Source organism: Egretta garzetta, unplaced genomic scaffold, assembly GCF_000687185.1.
Source record: "Egretta garzetta isolate BGI_Z169 unplaced genomic scaffold, ASM68718v1 scaffold721, whole genome shotgun sequence".
In the NCBI taxonomy this organism is placed as follows: domain Eukaryota; kingdom Metazoa; phylum Chordata; class Aves; order Pelecaniformes; family Ardeidae; genus Egretta; species Egretta garzetta.
The window spans coordinates 3,434-22,058 of NW_009258496.1; the positions used below are offsets into that span (position 1 = coordinate 3,434).

The window sequence follows — 18,625 nt, forward strand, 5'->3', positions numbered from 1 at the left end:
AGGCACGAGTAGTCAGGCAATGCCTAACAGCGTAAGAACACACCAGTGTAAAGGAAAGCAGGAACAGAGTTTCTAGAGAGGTTCTTTACTGCTCCGATCAGAGTTTTCATCAAGTATTTACTCTGAACCTTACTCAGAGCTCATTAGGACCACAGCAAAATTTCCACTAGGTTATTTTACCTGTTGATCAATTCTCTTTTCCTGGCAGATTTCCTTGGATTCTTTAACATGTCTGGTGTCAGGTTCCCCATGGTGTGAGTTTGTTTTTCCCACTCCCAACACTCCATGCATTGATGGGAAATGAAAAAAGTAATCACATGTCAGAGCTTGCCCTTGATTTTTAAGTCTTTGTGGCAGATTAGTGTAGCGCACTCCCCCTCTCCACGCTGTCTTATCTATTGCACAACCGTACGTCAAGGAGTTAATCCTGCCATCTGCAGCTGTCAGAGCTCCTGCACACCAGGAAACTCAAACACCTAACAGTTTAGGAGCACCAAGGGAACAGAAAGTCCAACTGTATATTCTACCACCAAACAGTCATATATTAAATGTAATATTAATTTTTTTTACCCGACAGCCTGCTCAGTCAACATATACAAGATAATTTTAGATTTAGACATGGAAAAGAACTCAACAATTCAGACTGTATAATGCCAGCAGACTTTCATTATTTACATAAGCTAAGAATTATTACCTTGATCCCAGTCACATTTTGATCAGTCAGTTCCAACACCACTTGCATTGTAAGTGGTTTTATAAACTGCTGCACACACAGAGGACTGCAACAGTAACAAATACAAAGCAGGAAGGAGGGTGAGAATACCTGGGAAAGCTTCTCAAATTGTTTGTGACAGGCATGTATTTGACCTTCAGCCCCCAACTCACTGTTCAGCTTTGCCTACGTGCAGTCCAGCAACAACCAGTATGCAGGATCAGCAATGTGTAACATTGCTGGAGCCTCATTGCCCGTTCTTGGCCCCCGTCTTTTTTTTGGAGTATGTATAGCAGATTTCAAAACTCCAAAGCATTTGAAGAATGGAGATAGACAAATAATCACCTGGAAAACTACAAGGCATGAAATCCATGCTACTGTGGTCTGTGATGGGGTGGAGACATAACTCAATCCCAATCTCAAGCACCTATTGCAGGTTAGCACCTGCTGCACTCAGGTACCCCCTCCTGCCCAATATAAGCACACAGCCCTCCCAGCTCAAAGGGCTGGCAAGTTATGTCCAGATCAGAAACAAGGTGAGTTTTTTCTTTGCAGCACTATAAAACCAACTACCATTTATAAGGAAACGCTTCAGAACAAGATCAAGACTGGAGATGCCAAGCAGAAGCCCCTGAAGCACAGACAGAGGTAATCCAGTGTCTGCATGAAGACTGTATGAACACAAGAGCTTTTCAAGGTTACAGGGCTGTTATTAATTCTAGCATTCAAATGTGACACAGGAACTACCTTTGTTTGTTTGTGGTGCTGGTGTTTATTACACAGTCCAACGAGCCTAATGCATGAACACTCATTCCAGGAGGTGCCCAAGCACCACAAGTTTCCTTCCCTCCTCATGGGTGCACAGACTGCTCCATAAGTGGAACTGGCACAAACACTGCTTCATTGCCTCTTCCAGCCTCCAATGTTTCTGGTGACTGCCGCTTTTCATGCTGTCTCAACTGTTCTTCTGGTTCAATGAACAATTTAGAGCTCCCAAAAGCCCTGAGGCACTAATACAATCACCAGCTCTGACATCTTATGGAACACACAACACTCCCACAGCATCATCCCCCCAGACAGGCCTACATCCTCCTCTCTGCTCCTCTTCTGCCTGGCTCCAGAGGATATATGGGCACCATCCTGCAGCTCTGCCAAGCCCCTCGACAGACCAGAATGATCATTACCTCACTACAGACCTCCTTCAGCATTCTTCATGTCCTGCCAAAGCTGGGCTTGACCACTCTGCCAGGGACCCTTTGCCTTTCCCACAATGATTCTCACACAAGACATTTTCCTTTTTTCAAAAAAGTCTTAAAATAGAGCAAGCCACTCTACTCCAATATGCCCATCTGGCTCACTTAAACAAAGATGAAATCTTTAAAAAAGAAAAATCAAGATCTGGGCCCCTCTAGGAGAGGCAGAAATTATTCTTTTCTCCATCTCATCACTTCTTTCCCTTTTCTTTATTTGAAACTTGCAGGACAGTATCGGTTACCCACCCTGGAATGACATTCTCCTGGTAGAATCTATTTTAAAGCAAGCAAAATTTAAAAAAAAAAATTACAGGGCTCCACCACTTTGTACTTCATGCTCCCTACAGCCCTGCCAGAAGCACACGCAGACAATAACAAGCCTCAGCAAATGGCATGCACTGCTGCACAGCATTTATACCGTGCCTGCCTTAGCACAAACGGGTACTCTCACCACAGCCCCGTCTACCCCATGCAGCGATGAGATCAGTTGCCAAAGAGAGCTGTTACAAGAACACTCATGTCATTAAAAGAAATAACAGGCAGTGGGGAAGGACTAAACCATAGTAGGTGCTTCTCTGACACTCCCTGCTGTCAGTTTTCAGAGCTGCCAGACATTTGGTATTGCCTTGATCTTCTCAAGTTTGGGACTAGAGCCCTGAGAACTACCTGTCCCCTCACTTCTCTGTGCTTCAGTATCCCCACGCTCACAGGGGAATGCAGTCTGGTGTCACTCCTGTAAAGAAAGTGTTCCTTGAACAAAAAAACTACACACCCCGTCCCAAGTGGTAGTCTTGTAATACTTAGGCTCCCCATGCCCAAAATACACATACTGAGAAGACTCACATCCCCAATGAAATATCGTATTAGTTCTCAGAAGAGAGAGACTTTCATTGTAAAAGAAGGGCCAGCAGAAGATCTTTTCGTATTGCACAGAAGATGCTGGCAGAAGTATTTCTCTGCGGTGAGGAAGACTGCTGGCATGAGCACTGTGCCTGCTAATTTCCTAACATGGACCAAATGGTCAAATGGATTTAGATCCGCGTGTCATGTGCCTACAGACTCATCACTGGTATCTCACTTCATACAAGACTGAGTTTAATCTTTTTACCCTATTGACAGGATATTAATTTTTACCTAATAGACCAAGAGCTGCTAAGTGATACAAGCCATTTTTCACATTTTTCTGGCTTTGTTTGGCTTTCCTTTCCTTATGAGGACCTTCCCATTAGTCCTGCCTTCTCCGAGGTGTCACAATGAAGACATGACGAAATGCCAGCTTCCCAGTGGATCCCAAACCGAGAGTGCAAAGCACAATCTGGACCTCTCCAGGAGGTGGGACTGATCCAAGCCACTGCACCAGGAACAGTTTGCCAGTATCGAGAAAGCTGTTCTACTTTAGAGGTTTGTCGGCTTGGATAGTGCCACTCTAAAAAATAATGTAGGACAGAAAGCAGCAGCCAAGTACACCCTGCTGTGCTAGAGCCCCCACCCATGTGAGGAACACACAGCACCTACCAAGTTCTAAGGAACCTGCAGCTGTGTGCCCCTTCAGGTACACGTGCACCTCTTGGGGTGGACGTGTACCCCTTCGGGTGGGGGAGAGGGAGATACGGAAATCCGCAGGATGTAATGTGAAAACACCCAACACATTCTGGGAAAGAGAGAAAGGTGTCATGTCTGCCCTCACCAATCTTCATGCATGCTCCACCACCCTAGGACAAGGAGCTTCAGGAAGAGGAAGATTCGGCAAAGGTTCTCAAGACAGAAAACCTATTTGCACATCTCCTGAAATATTAATTTTCTTCTGGTTAATGAAGATTTGCTTCCACTGAGGACCTTGCAAAATCAGAGCCATCTGTTGGAAACCAATGGCTGATGCTGATAAAACTGAAAAATCCTTTTTTCCTGCTATTCTAGCTGCCTTGAACCAGCTCATGTCCCCCAAAGAGGTCAGTGTGCAAAATATTGCTAATAAGATGTGCACTGGAGATGCACATCCCCAGCCAGGATTTCTACACAGATCTTTCTGAAGCCAGAAATACACTAGCTGCGAAGTCAAACTGTGCTACAGCCTTCTTCTATGAATGTTACATAATAAATAATGCATTTAAGTATTGTGATGTTGGGCTCCAAATCCCAGCCTCACTTAGCCTTTAAAGACTATGCCATAATTATTTATAGCATTTATATTACAGAGGACTGGGGGGGCGTACTACTAGATCTCATTTAAGGATTACTTTCAGACGAAGCAAGTCTGATTCTTTAACATTTTCTTCAAGCAGAAAAAGGTGGCAGCAGCAGCTGGGGTATAGCAAACAAATCAATAGATGCATATGAACATATAGGTCAAATAAGAATTAGGCTGAGCAAAAAAAAAGTTAGCTGTGAAACATAACTTTGGCTGCTTTTCCACATACGCTGCTAGCCATTTGTGGTTTAATCTTAAAGGAGCTCCATCTTGTTTGAGCCTGCAACATTTACAAGCTTCCAAGCAGCAAATTTTTACTGTAATTGCTCTATGTTTCTTTATACTGGGTAACATTTTCATACGAGCATTGCTGGTTTATACACTTATTGCACTAGGAAAAACTGAGGGAGGGACTGGAAAATTTTGTTCTGCGTCCTGCAGAGCTGAAAACATCATTCAAAAACATAAAACTGACCTAGAAAAAGGAAGAGTTATTCTGCTGCCCTCTAATGAGCACATCTAGCATCTGAAAAAGAGCACTCTCAGAGAGGGATGTTCTGGCACATCCTCTCCTGCTACAGAGCTGTCAGCAATGCAGTCATAGCTGGAGCGAGACAGCACCTCCTACACAGCAAAGACATGAAGAAGAAACATCTGGATGGACCTGAGACCTATTCTGTACTTCCCTGAGCTTAGACTAGAGCATATTGCTGTGTCCTGAGGAAGGGAGAGATTCCTAATTCTGACCTTCAGGACACAAGCAAGTATATCTATCAGCTCACCTCTGCAGCTTCCATGAGGATGATCCTCCTTCTAAAGTTACCTCCAAAGTACATTTGCTTCACCTTCCGCATCCCTTCCTTGGGTCTGTCTGGATGCTATTCATACATTAGATCTCTTCATCCAGCCTAGCAAAGAAAATACTGTAACCTCATGATATAGAGTTAGACCATACACTTCACTGCCACAGGGGACCACAATATTGTTACAGGTATAAAGGTACAACAGAAACATGGAGGAATGACTTGCTTAAGTATCTGTGAGTCTTAATGAAAAGCAAAGAAATGCAGTTCTCATGCAAAGGGCATCTCTGGATCTACAGAATGCTCAGAAGATATTCACCTGAAAAAGACAGTAAGGAAGGCAGAGGAGCAGCCATGGAGCAACAGTTCTACCTGGTACTGAATTTAATCTCAACTTTTACCAAGCTACGGTAACGTGATGGGTTAACCTTGGCCAGCTGCCAGATGCTCACCCTCACTCCCCCTGCGTAACAGGACAGGAGAAGAAAATAAGATGGAAAGTTCATGGGCAGAGGTAAACAACAGGGAGATCCCTCACCAGTTGCCATCACAGGCAAAACAGACTCGAGCTGGGGAAAACTAATTCAACATATGCCAATTAAAATAGAATCGTGTGGTGAGAAACAAAAGACAGACACCAAAACACCTTCTCCCATGCACTGCCCTTCTCCCCAGGCTCAGCTTCACTCCTTCATTCCCAACTCCTCTACCTCCCCCCTGAGCAGCACATAAGAATGAGGAATGGGGTTACAGTCAGTCCATCACAGTTCCTGTCTGCCACTCCCTCCTCCTCATCCACCCTGTCCCTCTCCACAGACTGCTCTAGTGACTGGAGCCCCTCCTCTCTTCCTTTTCTGACCCTGGTGTTCACAGGGCTGTTTCTCACTTTTTTTTCCTACTCTTCTACCTGCCCAGCATTTTTGCCCCTTCTTAATTATATGTTTTCCCAGAGGCACTGCCATCATGGTCAATGGGCTCAGCTGTGGCTGCAGTCAGTGCACTGGAGCTGCACTGTGTTCAGCACAGGGCAGCCCCAGCGTCTTCCCCTGCTACCAAAACCTTGCCACCTACACCCAGTACAGGTAAACAGGCCAACACCCTCTATTTTGAAGGAAGAAAAGACATGAAGAAGTTATAATAATCCCATATAAACAGTATCTACATATTTGTATGCTATTTCCACAAATAAAAACTGCTCAGGTACAGGCACCAAAGCAACAAGCGTGCCTGCAGCTGCAGAGGAGTACACATAAGCCCAGCCCTGGGGTAACAAACCACTGCCATGAATCAAAAGCAATAGCCAGAAGCTTCACTAAGAAAAAGATGAAAGTGCCACTGAAGGAAGCAACTTAAACTCAAAATCGTGATTTCTGCCAGGAGAATTCCTGCAGTCTGGAACAGCCTTCCCCTACCTCCCTGTTGACAGGCATACCAGGTTATTTCAACTGAAAGTACATTGTGAACTACTGGATGTAAAGACATAGTCTGTACCCATCGCAGCCGGGAATGTCCTACCCATGCTAAAGAAGCCCATTCCCAGTTATGTAAGAACACTCAGTGACCTGAATTCACAAATAATATTTATTTTGAAAGGAGAGGAAAACAGACATAAGTAAAAACAAATTTTAAAAGCCACGTAGCTAGGAAATGCAACAGAAGCAAATCAGCTCAGAGCATGCACATGCACAGTCACATTAGGCATGAATGTCCATGGTATCCACAGAAGCCAAAATTCTTTAAGCAGATCTAGTGATTTTCTGCATGCCCACCATGCACAGTCAAGCACACAGCACCAGAGGGCCAGAAGACAAGTCTGTACCCCCATTTTCCCTTAGATATCCTGCCACAGACCCTCTGAAACACCGTGTTTTATTGCAGTTCTTTAACAATATCACTAAATACAATTCTTTCAAGAGTACCTTCCAGCTGACAGTCACTCCTTGCTTGAACATCTGCTTGAAAGCCTATTCTCCTGCAGGATCCATTTTCTGTGGTTAGCTTCATAGCATATTTGTAACACTGCTAGTTCAATCTAAACCTGTCCAAATTACCATTTCAAACAACCCAGAATATTTCAGTACCCACTGAATTTAATCCTTCCATACTCTTGTTTCCTATATTTAGCTTAGATAATGCCCCTTGAGATTTACAGTATTAAAAACTCCAATAAAAAAAACAAAACAAGAAAACCCAAAACTTACTTCCCTTCTATAAGCTAATTGACTAAAAAGCTAAACCCAAATTATGTGCCATTACCAGTTATGCCACATATGACCATCAATAATGCCACTTTTGAAGCACTGAAATGGGCAGCTGGTGCACACATTTTTACCAAAGCGTCAAGAAAGCCTTTGCCCGTAAATTGCTCACAGAGTCTTTGAATACCTCTGTATCCCAAGGATCCTCTGAGCAGAATGGCTCTCAGCACAGGAGCCAGCACTACATACTATTTCTTAAGTGTGCATTGCAATCAGTGGTGGCCTGAGAGAAGGAGATGGCTCCAGAAGAGTACCATGTTTTCCCATAATTATAACCTGTGGGCCATTAGTACTATAACTGAAGGATTACAGATTATCTGGGAGTAAGTGCCCCTATTAACAAACTGTATAATTTAAAAAACAAAACTGCAGGCAAGCTAGACCTGCTACTATTCCAGTAAAGGATCACTTACATAGAATACTATAGATCCCACTTAGTCCGAATTACAGACATCAACTCTTCAGAGTTCTACCGTTAAATACACAGCAAAACCTACGTTAGCAGGGCACAGATTTATCTCTCAGTAAATCAGAAATCTGATTTATATAGATCACACTCCTACCATAGAAACCCTTGGAAAGAACATCCAAGCAAAATAATCTTCCTCACATGAGCATTTTCCAGGGGTAGTAACAGAGGAAGGAGGAGACTGACTTATTGCTGCACCCCAAAAGCATGTCAAGGCAAGTCCAAAGGGGCAACCCAGAAGAAGACAACCTCTCATCCACCCTTTAACCAGCCTCTACCAATTTTCTAAATAGAGCATCTATTAAACATTAAACTCCCAGGATGCATATTTCAGAAATATGTTTGACAGCTTGACACAACTCTGTACTGATGCTGGTGACAATGGAAGGGGTCTGACTTCCAGAGCTGTCAATCTGCCCTCTCCACAAGTGCTTCTTCATCCCTCTTGGGATTCAGTTTCTCAATTCTCACAGCGTTAAGCTGTTGCTCTCATGCCCCATGAGAGGGTTTCACTACTGGGACTTGTGCTGAGTGGTATCTTTGCTACCAGTGCCTCCTCTCTCTTTGTAGCATTTATAATTTTATAAATTATGCCAAAGCTGTAACATTAGAACAACAAAGCCATAGATTTCAGTTCATAACCCTCTTTTGTAACACTGCAGCTCCAGTACTCTCCCAAGCAGGGCTGATCTATTTTTGTGTAAGTAAGGATGTCTAACCATTTTAAACTGATTTAGCAGGAGAATAACAAGCTAGATTAGTATCTTTCTAAAGCTCTGGGAATCATAATCGCACAGAGCAAGACATGGTACAACACGCAAGCTGCCATGCCTAATCACGCCTGACCAGGAAGGCAAGGAGGTACACCAGCCCCAAATTCAGCAAGCCCTTCAGTGACACAAAGGACTGACACATTTGACCTAAAAAGCACAGGCTTGAGCACCCAGCATTTACAAAGGCTGGAGGAAGGCTTTGGAAAACCACAGAGCAGCACCCCAGAAGCCTCACCAATTAAGTTCCCAATCCCTCGCTGAGCCCCACCCTCCTCTTCAGCCACCCAGCTTCAAAGCAGCCCTACAAAGCAGTGTGTGAAGGCTGCTCCAGGGCAGGCACGCACCTTCCACCATCTCTAGTGGTAAATGTTATACAGTAGGCACAGCCACAGGAACCAGCCATAATAAGAAATTACAGGGATCTGACACATCGTTCAAACTCCTAAAACTCATTTCAGGCTCCTCCCACTACCAACAGCCTCCTCTCCCTGGAGAAAACTGCAAATGTCTTGGCAGCTTCGGGTACTCTGGAAAATGTTACTGTGTTTGTGTAGTGCTCAGTATCTATGACCACTGGCTAATTGGAGGATTTTTATTTTTTTTTTTAAACATTAATTTTAAGAACAAGGACTTAGACACAGCTAGAGGGAGGGGAAGAAAAAAGAAGTTAATTACTTCAATACATACTAACAGAACTGATTCCCATGATCTGGCAGAAGTCACTCACAACATGGAAATCGTCTATCTCCAGAGTCAGGGAAGTCAAAGCACTTGAAGCAGTGCAAGTTTCAGACACTCAATTAGCTCTTTTCATTTAATTGCACTGACTCTAATTAACTGGAGTTTCATACAGCTATTCTCACAGCTGGCACCACACTGCACAGACAACAAAGTGTTAAACTATTTTTAAGCAGTGTGGACTTTTTACTTTTTAAAAATTTTACTATTTTTATTTAAGGCACCAACGTCTTTAGCTTTCAGTAGGGTTCTCACTCCAAATTCTCCCAGAAGCTACCCACAGCAGGTCACTGTCTTCCATTTCAAGCAGTCCCTACAGCTTTTCACCTCTGCTAGAGAGCTTGGTCAACTTGACTCTTGAAGCAAGGTCCCACTGATTTTCATCCTTTGGACTGAAGCAACAGAAGAGCCCTCTGGCTTTGAGGCGAGTTGTTACAACCTACAGTGCTGTTCGAGGCATCATGTAGACCAAGGTCATACGACCTCACTGGGGAGGCTTCCCATACCACAAACCACTATCAGAGTTCCTCTCAAACGCCATGCAGATTTACAGCAGCCTGTTATAAAACAGACAGACACCAAAACTGCCCTTACAAGGTGATCTGGCATTGTCAGGGTAAGAGCAACTCCCAATGATGCAGTCAAAAACCCAAATAAATTGCATCCAAAAAGCAAGGAAGAAGGGATGTATGGTAAATCGCTACCTAGAGCAACTTACCCAGGTATGGTAAATTGCCACCTGTTACCTTACCAAACTAGCAGGGCATCTGTCCTGGATGCAGCCTCACTCTGCCAGCCAGGCCAGCAGGTACCCTTCCGAGCTCTTCACCTGCTCTCTCTTTTCTACTTCAAGTCAAGGTACAGTCTCCTTATCCACAGAACTCCCATTCATAGTCAAAAGCAGCCTGCTAGTAGCCCTAAGCCTGAAATAAAAGTATTTTCAGCTACTGTCAAGTCTGTAAACATATTAGTAAGTGGTATGCTGGGTTATCAAAAGTTAACAGCATCCCTTCTCCAGAAGGTTCAAGTTTTCTGCTTGCTGCTATGCAAGAAAGGAACTGGGCTCCCCCCTGCCCCATGCCAGGTGGCGCTCAGCTGGGACCGAGGGCCTCCTGGCAGGGTCAGAGTCTCCTCCCCCTCAGTGGCACTAGTTCAGGCTCTCGCTGTGGTGCATCACACCAGTCAGGGTGCAATGACAGGCAGTTCAGCTCAAGCATAGAAGTGAGCAATGCTTTTTGGACTGCACTTCTGCAAACAGGCAGACAAACCACTCCCCCAGTCAACGTAATAAAGACACATGCAGTGTCCTTCACAGCCATTTCTGGATGCCAAGTCATTAACCTTGGGGCTGGGGGGAGAGGCAAAGAGCGTCACTTTGCCAGTTTAATCCCTGCCCACCATTTCCCCTTCTCTGGGATTTTTTCCTTTCTTGAAAATTCTTTTATAGGAGCACTTCCATACACAATGTCAGAGAAAACACCAGCTTATAGAAGGAAGCTTGCAGTTTGACCTGAGACCTACACATTCCAGTCCTAGGACACACCCTTGACCTGTGCAGGTTACACAGAGGGCAATGGACACCTTGCAGAAGGTACATGGGTGGGGAGGAGAGGGGCACACAAAGGAGAGGTGTGCAGCCCACACCTGCCCTGGGAGAGAGCACTCAGGGCCTGAAGGTGGCTGCACTTTGACTATTCATGTCTGCTGGGTGGCTGAAGATACAGTAGAGATGAAAATATGAAAGAGAAATGAGGAACCGCCAAAACGGTTGCTGGCTTTCCTGGGCCCTTCTTCCCACATCCTTCAAGCCTGTGCAGGGAAGAAGAGCTGGTCTCTACCCAAGGCTCAATGCCAGCTGGCATGTGTCATTCTCAGTCTGTTGGGGCAAGAGGCCAGGGATACTGCAGAGCTACTTTCTCTGTCTCAAGACCACAAAAAGCAGCCACCACCACCCGCATCAGAGGCAGCAGGTGAACAGGACAGGCTGAGAGCACAACTTCATGTGATCAAGGCTGAGCTTTATCCAAGCTGCAAAGGCTGAAGGCTCCTTTGATGGAGCTTGGGTGCTCTGTTTTAAAGCCATAGAATCATAGAATCACTTTGGTTGGAAAAGACCTTTGAGATCATCGAGTCCAACCTTTAACCTAACCCTGACATCCCACCACTAAACCACGTCCCTAAGCACCTCATCTACCCTTCTTTTAAATACCTCCAGGGATGAGGACTCTACCACCTCCCTGGGCAGCCCATTCCAGACCCTGACAACCCTTTCAGTGAAGAAGTTTTTCCTAATGTCTAACCTAAACCTGCCCTGGCGCAGCTTCAAACCATTCCCCCTCGTCCTATCATCTGTTACCAGGGAGAAGAGACCGACCCCCACCTCGCTACAGCCTCCTTTCAGGCAGCTGTAGAGGGCAATAAGGTCTCCCCTCAGCCTCCTCTTGTCCAGACTAATAACCCCAGTTCCCTCAGCTGCTCCTCGTATGACTTGTGTTCCAGACCCCTCACCAGCTTTGTTGCTCTCCTCTGGACATGTTCCAGCAATGCAACATCTTTCTTGTAGCGAGGGGCCCAAAACTGAGCACAGTATTCGAGGTGCAGCCTCACCAGCACCAAGTACAGGGGCACGATCACTTCCCTACTCCTGCTGGCCACACTATTTCTGATACAGGCCAGGATGTTATGTTGATATCCAGTCCCCACCCATGAAAGCAAGAAATCCCAGCTCAAATGCCACTCAAATAGCCACTCCTCCTAGGCCACATTCACATGCCAAGTAGAGATTTTCAAAGATGTTAAAATCATTTCAGTGCAACACCACCAAGGGCGTTGCCAATAGGCTACCTCTGACACCAACTTCAGGGAGAGCAAAATTCACACAGACTAAAGCCTGGGCAGCTAATAACAAAGACAGATGGAGGAGGAACATCTTGTCATTTTGGACTAGCACAGCACGTCACGTTTTACACACACACTGGAGATGCTATAGCCACTCCTCACAGGCCGCTCACTGTCATCTTCAGTTTGTGGAACAAGCCGTTTTCACCCCTTTCCATCTGAAGAGTGTTATACTGGGCAACAGCTTGAGAAAGGTGCTCTGCACAAAACAACAAGATGGGTGTGAGAGCTGCCAGCCAGAATTAAATGCTGAAGAAAAGCGACAGCAGCAGAATCGTGAAGATCCAGCAGCTTTCCACACCAGGGACATGGCAAATGACCAACACAAGCAGAAGATTTAAAAATACCCCAAACTCACATTAAAAAAAAATCAGCAAGGCTCAAAACTGATATTCAGAAAGGATATGTTCATTAAAACAAACAGGATTAATTTTTTTTTAATCCTTCATTTGCTAAACACTCCAACATACCAGAAAAGAAAACAGAAAACCAAAACAAAAGAGGAAACCTTCAGCTTCATGAGGCCAGGCACTGCACAATACCCAGGAAGGCACAGAGAAGCGGACTACATGACGTGGCAGACAGCACACTGTACAGGAGGTTAAGGAAAGGCCCAAAATTTACACAGTGGGAAGGCTGCCAATGTCTCCATCCTGTTCTTACCAATTCATGTCACCAAAAATCTGCTTAGAGAAGGTGGACAGCACTAGGATTACAGACAGCAGGAGGGCAGACTCACACCATGTTCTGCAGAGTAACACAGCAAGCATCTTCCCAGCAGAAGCAACTGCTCCTACCAATAGCACAACTCTAGGATTTGCACAGAAGCATTTCATGGAGAAATGTGTTCAGGGTCAGGACAGAAGGAAGTGGCCACAAACAAGCAGAAACAAATGGATAGGAATAAATTACAGGACACAAAGATTTGCATCCTGTCAAGAGCTCCTGAAGAGTAACAAGGGACTGGCCACAGCTGCAATTCTGCAAGCAACACAACAGTGGATCCAGCACAGTGGTAACCATGAGTCAAGACACTGCAGGAAGAGCGATGCTGGAAGAAGAGAGGTCTTACGTGGATTCTGGCACATCACCCATTAAAAAAAAAAGCAAGAAAGCAAATCATGTCACATGAAGTTAGTGCACGGTCCCACAGTAGGACCACAGTGCCAACCAACCACACCTTTCTTCTCATTTGAGGCTATAAAAGGAGAACAGAATCAGACAAGTGGCTGCAGAGCCCAAGGAGAAGGAAGCAGATAAGCAACAGACACAGCACACCTGGAACACCAGAGCAGAAGCTGAGGTGCAAACCAGAAGGACATAGTCAGTGACTCTGCAGAGGGCAACTTGGTAACAAAAGGAACTCATGAAGTATCTAAGAAAGGGAAAAAACAAGGCTGTACACAGCCTGCAGACTCCAGCAGTTCCAAGCTGTCAGGTACCTGCACGGCCTGAGTTTATTCTCGTTTCCACATTTCTTCATGAAGAAAAGGGACTTCCTTCTTTATCAGATGCTCAGTAATTACACTCCTCTGCTCCCCTCTGCGCCACTAACACAGGAACCCATGCTGCAAGACAGTCCTGGTCATCAGAGGACAAAAGCTCTCAAGATATAACAGGAAAGTCAGAGGTTTCAGGCATGCCTGTCTTAAACTCCCCTATAGCTTTGCATCATGTTGTGCAGATCTAGGCTTCAGCAACAGCAAGGCCCAGTACAACATCCGTTCAGACTAATGTCCTGTCACTTTGTGCCCCCCACCTCAGTATAGAATCGTAGACCCACAGAGCAGTTTGGGTTGGAAGAAATCACCTAGTCCAACCTCCCTTTCATCTTTCACTAAATCAGGTTGCTCAAAGCCCCATCCAACCTGACTTTGAACACTTCCAATGAAGTGGCATCCACAGCTTCTCTGGACAACCTGTTCCACTGTCTCACCACCCCGAATAAATAAATAAATAAAAGGTCTTCTTTATGTCCAATCTAAACCCACCCTCTGGTAGACCTTGTGGTCACCTTAAGGACCCTTAACTGGTCCAGGACCAGAGGCAGCAAATGGTTTTAATCCATGGTTCACATTTTCCTGGCTTACCAGTGGTACAGAAGGAGCTAGAGCAATCTGCAGCAAAAGCTACTCTTGCCACGACCTCAGAAATCAAGGTGTCAAGCTATGGTTTTGCAATCAATTCTGAAGTGATAGCACTTGCTGCCATTGCACTTTGCTTTCTCAACAACGCATCTTGTCACAGTTCCCTTCTGGGGAAGCTGAAAATAAAGCAGAAAGCTGCCAGTCCAGTTGTTCATACTACTCCACAACTGGTTCATCATCCACTCAAAAAAATAAAAAAAAAAAAAAAGAAAAAAACATTCCCAGGCAACTGGTTTGCCAGAGCCACACTTGAACAGGCCCCTGCTTCAAGGAGCAAACACTGAGGAAGGAAAACTAAAGCAAAAAAAAAAAAAAAAAGAACCCCCTTCATACAACAAGCCATTATTTCTGACTTAGTTAGAAATATTTAATTCCCGAGGCTCACCCAGATGAGATTTATTCACTCACACTAGTAACAGAGGTCTTTGCATGGATTAGATTATGGCAAAGTATTTGATTTATATTACATCAGTGGCTAAGTAAATTACACTGATAGGAAGCAATCATTCAGCAAGCAACTAACTCATGCACTTAACGGCAGTATTCAAAGTGATGTTGCTGGCTTTTGTTACCTACAAGCATGTGGAAATCATCTGGAATCTGGTGTTAAGATGAGCTAATGATTAAAGACAAGAAGCAGAGCAGGAGGAAGTAGCTGCAGCAGGTCTGCTTCACAGTATGACATGCTCCCCATATTAAAATACTTTCCACTTTAGACCACTGGCTTTGTACCATCACACATGCAAGATTCAGCTAAAATTAATTCCATTTGGTAACATTTTTTGTTACAGTTCTACCCTTTCCTTCTCATGCCACAAGAATTACCAATGCCAGAACAGCCTAAGATGATACTTTGCACCAATCACAACAAGTACACTGAATCAGCCTTGTATCTAAGGGAAGCAACAAGACCATTAGCATGAGAGTAGCAGATACATCGATAGGGCACCCTGCCTCTACCAGATGCACCAGGAATCCTCAGAAGTCCTCAGAAAAACAGGGCTTTCAGTTGTCAAGCAACACCACCACCAGTTTATCCTCACAAAACAAGGGGCCTGTTTCCATCTCCTTTCAGCCACAGCACACACCTGTGCAGGCACACACAACCACTAGTGTTAACCAAGATGCTAACACTGCTATAGATGCTGAACTTTCCAACTTAGATATTGTGCTCCTCCAAGCCATGGAAGCACAGCCATGGAGTGAGACACTGGCTTTTCTAGGAACTGTATCTCCAAAAGCAGAGGGATGCAGAGTCTAAGGAAGAGGGGGAACACAGCCAAAGCCGGCAGCTGCCAGCTGGGCTTGGTAACCCAGCAGAGGATTTCCTGCCAGGTCCAAGCCCTGTAACTGCTCCCTTGTTTCACTCATACCCTGCAGGCCTCTTTAAGCCCACACTGAAGTCTTCCTGGCTGTCCCTAAAGTGCCACAGCACAAGCCCTAAAGTGTCATAGCACAAAACACAGAGGTACCAGCGATCTTAGATAATGTAAAGCAATCTTAGGTAACGTGAGGCACACGAGCACGCACACACAAGGGGAGGACAAACAGCTTTCTCAACTGCCATATATCACCCTTAGAAAAAAATCTTCAGCTGTGAAAAGCATGGGAAAGAGAGTAAGCCTACCTACAGTCTGCCAACTTGACCTTCTCAGAGCTTGAAAAGCAAGCGGGAGAGAAACACTTTTTTGTCTTCATATTAAATATTAAAATAACAACGTGTAGGAGAATCTTATCCTCCTGCCCTGTGCACTCAACTAAGGGAGGATAGGAGGAAGCCCATGAGAGTTGGAATTAAGTTAAATTTCCTGCTGTACAGGCTTTCAGCTGACCGAAGGGAGACAAAGCACATCTGCCCAGAATCTCTTTTCTAACTCCAGGGTGTCTGCCATTGTATGCACAGCCTAGTTACAGTTCACTGAATTAACACAAAAAAATGAATTGATTTCCATAATGAAAAAGTCTCCATATGGCTCCAGAGTGATACAAGAAGAAAGGGCACAGCAGCCTGGGAAGATTTTTTTTTTTTAAAAAAAAAAAAAAAAAAAAAAAATCACTTTTTGCCTTGTTGAATTGCAGTTTTGAGGCCCCAAATGAACAGCAACATTTAGCTGATCATCTGGAAAGCGTGAGGGAGCACAAAGCATTGGGGTCAGCATCACTACCTGCAGGAAGTCAGCACACAGCCTCAAGAGGGGGTTAAATATAGTCAGGCACCACACATCTGCATCATCAGCACTGCACAGGGACCAGCAACACAGGTCTATTTATAAACCAGACATGTACAGCTGTAGCCTGCAATGAAAGACTAGAATTGCAGGCTGTCAGCCTTCAACAACATGCTGTCCAATTTAATTAAAGAGATGGCTATGTTCACATGCCCACATATGCACATATATCCTTTACGAACTGAGCTCAGTGTTTTGAAAACAATACATTTCAGAAAGGTTTCTGTGCAGAGGTCAAGCATCTCCAGTAAATGTGTCCTCACACAACCTTCCCATTCCCTCACTCTGTGACCAAATGTGACTGATGGGCTATGGCCAGCAGCTCACCACTGCTCAGGTAACCACTAGCCCTTGGGTGGTTACTGGGTTTGTTTGTACCGCTGGACATGAAAACAGTCACTGTAGCAGTATTAATCTGCATGATGAGAAGAAATTAACTTAGCTTGTAAACAAGGTATTTGGGAGTCACACACATCTTGATCTGCACCAGCACAGATTGCTGTGCCATCAGTTTCCATTTAGAGAGGTGAAACACGGTTTCAGATACAAAGCTCTGTCTGCCACTAAGCAGCTAGAGGGAACATTTCCTTGTTGGGACTAGAAAACAAAAGCCTCTGTCATCTCCTCCCTGTTCCCACTCTCACTCCCTAGTGAACTGGACTCTCCTGCCCAGAAGCCCTTGAGCCAGGGACCTAGAAACAGCAAAGGACAGGAGGAGAGAACTGGCTGCGATCAGGCTGCCGTGGGTAAAGCACTGTTGATGCACAACAAGCGACTTGGTGATAAAATATTGGGGTATGAATGGCAGCTGCTGGTGAGGCAAAAGCAGCCACAGAGAAGCCCAGAGATCAGGTCACAGCCTGCGCTCTGCTGTCCCCTCAGCCCCTGGGGGCCAGAAGCCTTTGGCTGCATGGAAGACATCCCACAGGTTGGGGCTCCAGCTGCATGGCACAGCCCAGCAGCCATCTGGTAGCCTGAAGCTAGTTCCCCACTTAGGGAGTAGTAAGCACATACATACCTTTCTGCCTCCTCCAACCCCAAACAGAAACCACTTTTAAAAGGCCCTGCAGGAACACAGGAAGCTGTGTTTGGGCTCGATTCTCCTGGGCTTGTTCTGACAGCCATTGCAAATACAGTCCCCAGTGTCTTTGCTCACAACCTAACAGGGCACTCATTCAGAATACAACAACAAACCTGTTCTGAAGGAAATGATGCTTCTGGAGTCCAAGTCAAGCTTTTTTACTAGAGTATCAGGGTCAATCTTCAGCCCGGAGAAGACACCAGAAGATGAGAAGTCCCAGTCCTTATTCAAAAGAAACATTAAGCAGGAGTCAGTACAAACACCACCAGGCACCATTCATTTAAAAAAAAAAAAATCAAACCCAGCACCACCCAAACGAGTGCAGGATGCACACTCCAACAGTAGCATAGAGGTGCCTTTCCTGAGCAGGCAGGGGTAGGTAAGCCACCCCACTGGCCTGTCCCCCCACCCAGGCTCTTCCACCCAGAATGAAGTTTCCACAAAGGCACATTTTGGACTGTTCTATTCCTAATAGATTTCTACCTGAACTTGAACTCAACCTCGCCTCACTCAAGTGAATTCAGGTATTACTCCTAGGAGAACTTTGAACATTATCCTTAGGAAAAGCCAGATTTATTACAGATATATAAGTACGTAACAATACAGGTAAGCAACAAACGAGCAGATTAGGGGCCTAAATACTAAGTGAATGGACATAAAGCAGATCCAGAGACTACTAGCAACTTACTAAATCTTCAGCATTTAGTTCCTTTAAGCATGCAATACCTCCCTAACTCCTAAGCTTTGCAGTAGCTTCTCCGGTTGGCTTGGAAGAATTTATTATTTTAGCCAGCATTATCTCCCAGCACTGAAACATAACTTTATAGTGGTTTTTATAGCTGTATATGGCACAGCCTGTTTCTCCCTCCTCACAAGGAAAGCTTTAAGTGCATAAAAACCATTTACTGCTGCTTTGTGCCCTTGCTGCGAGGGGGCTAGGGGAAGCACCCAGCTTTAACCTGAACTGGATATAAATAACACAGCTGGTGAAACCAGACATGGTCTAAATCTCCTAAATGATTGTGTGTAAACTGACAGCTCATCTCCACCTGCCCCAACATGAAATTGAAGAGAAAC

At 45.0% G+C, this 18,625-nt stretch overlaps 1 long non-coding RNA gene across 1 annotated transcript; it reads right to left on the bottom strand.

Moving 5' to 3' along the window:
- Window positions 1-5,840: 5,840 nt before the first annotated feature.
- On the bottom strand, window positions 5,841-17,767 carry LOC118453029. The gene is made up of 3 exons (XR_004842913.1): window positions 17,658-17,767; window positions 13,621-13,624; window positions 5,841-5,851 (listed from the first exon to the last, which is right to left on the bottom strand). It is a non-coding gene; the product is annotated as an uncharacterized LOC118453029 (long non-coding RNA).
- Between the last annotated feature and the right edge of the window lie 858 nt (window positions 17,768-18,625).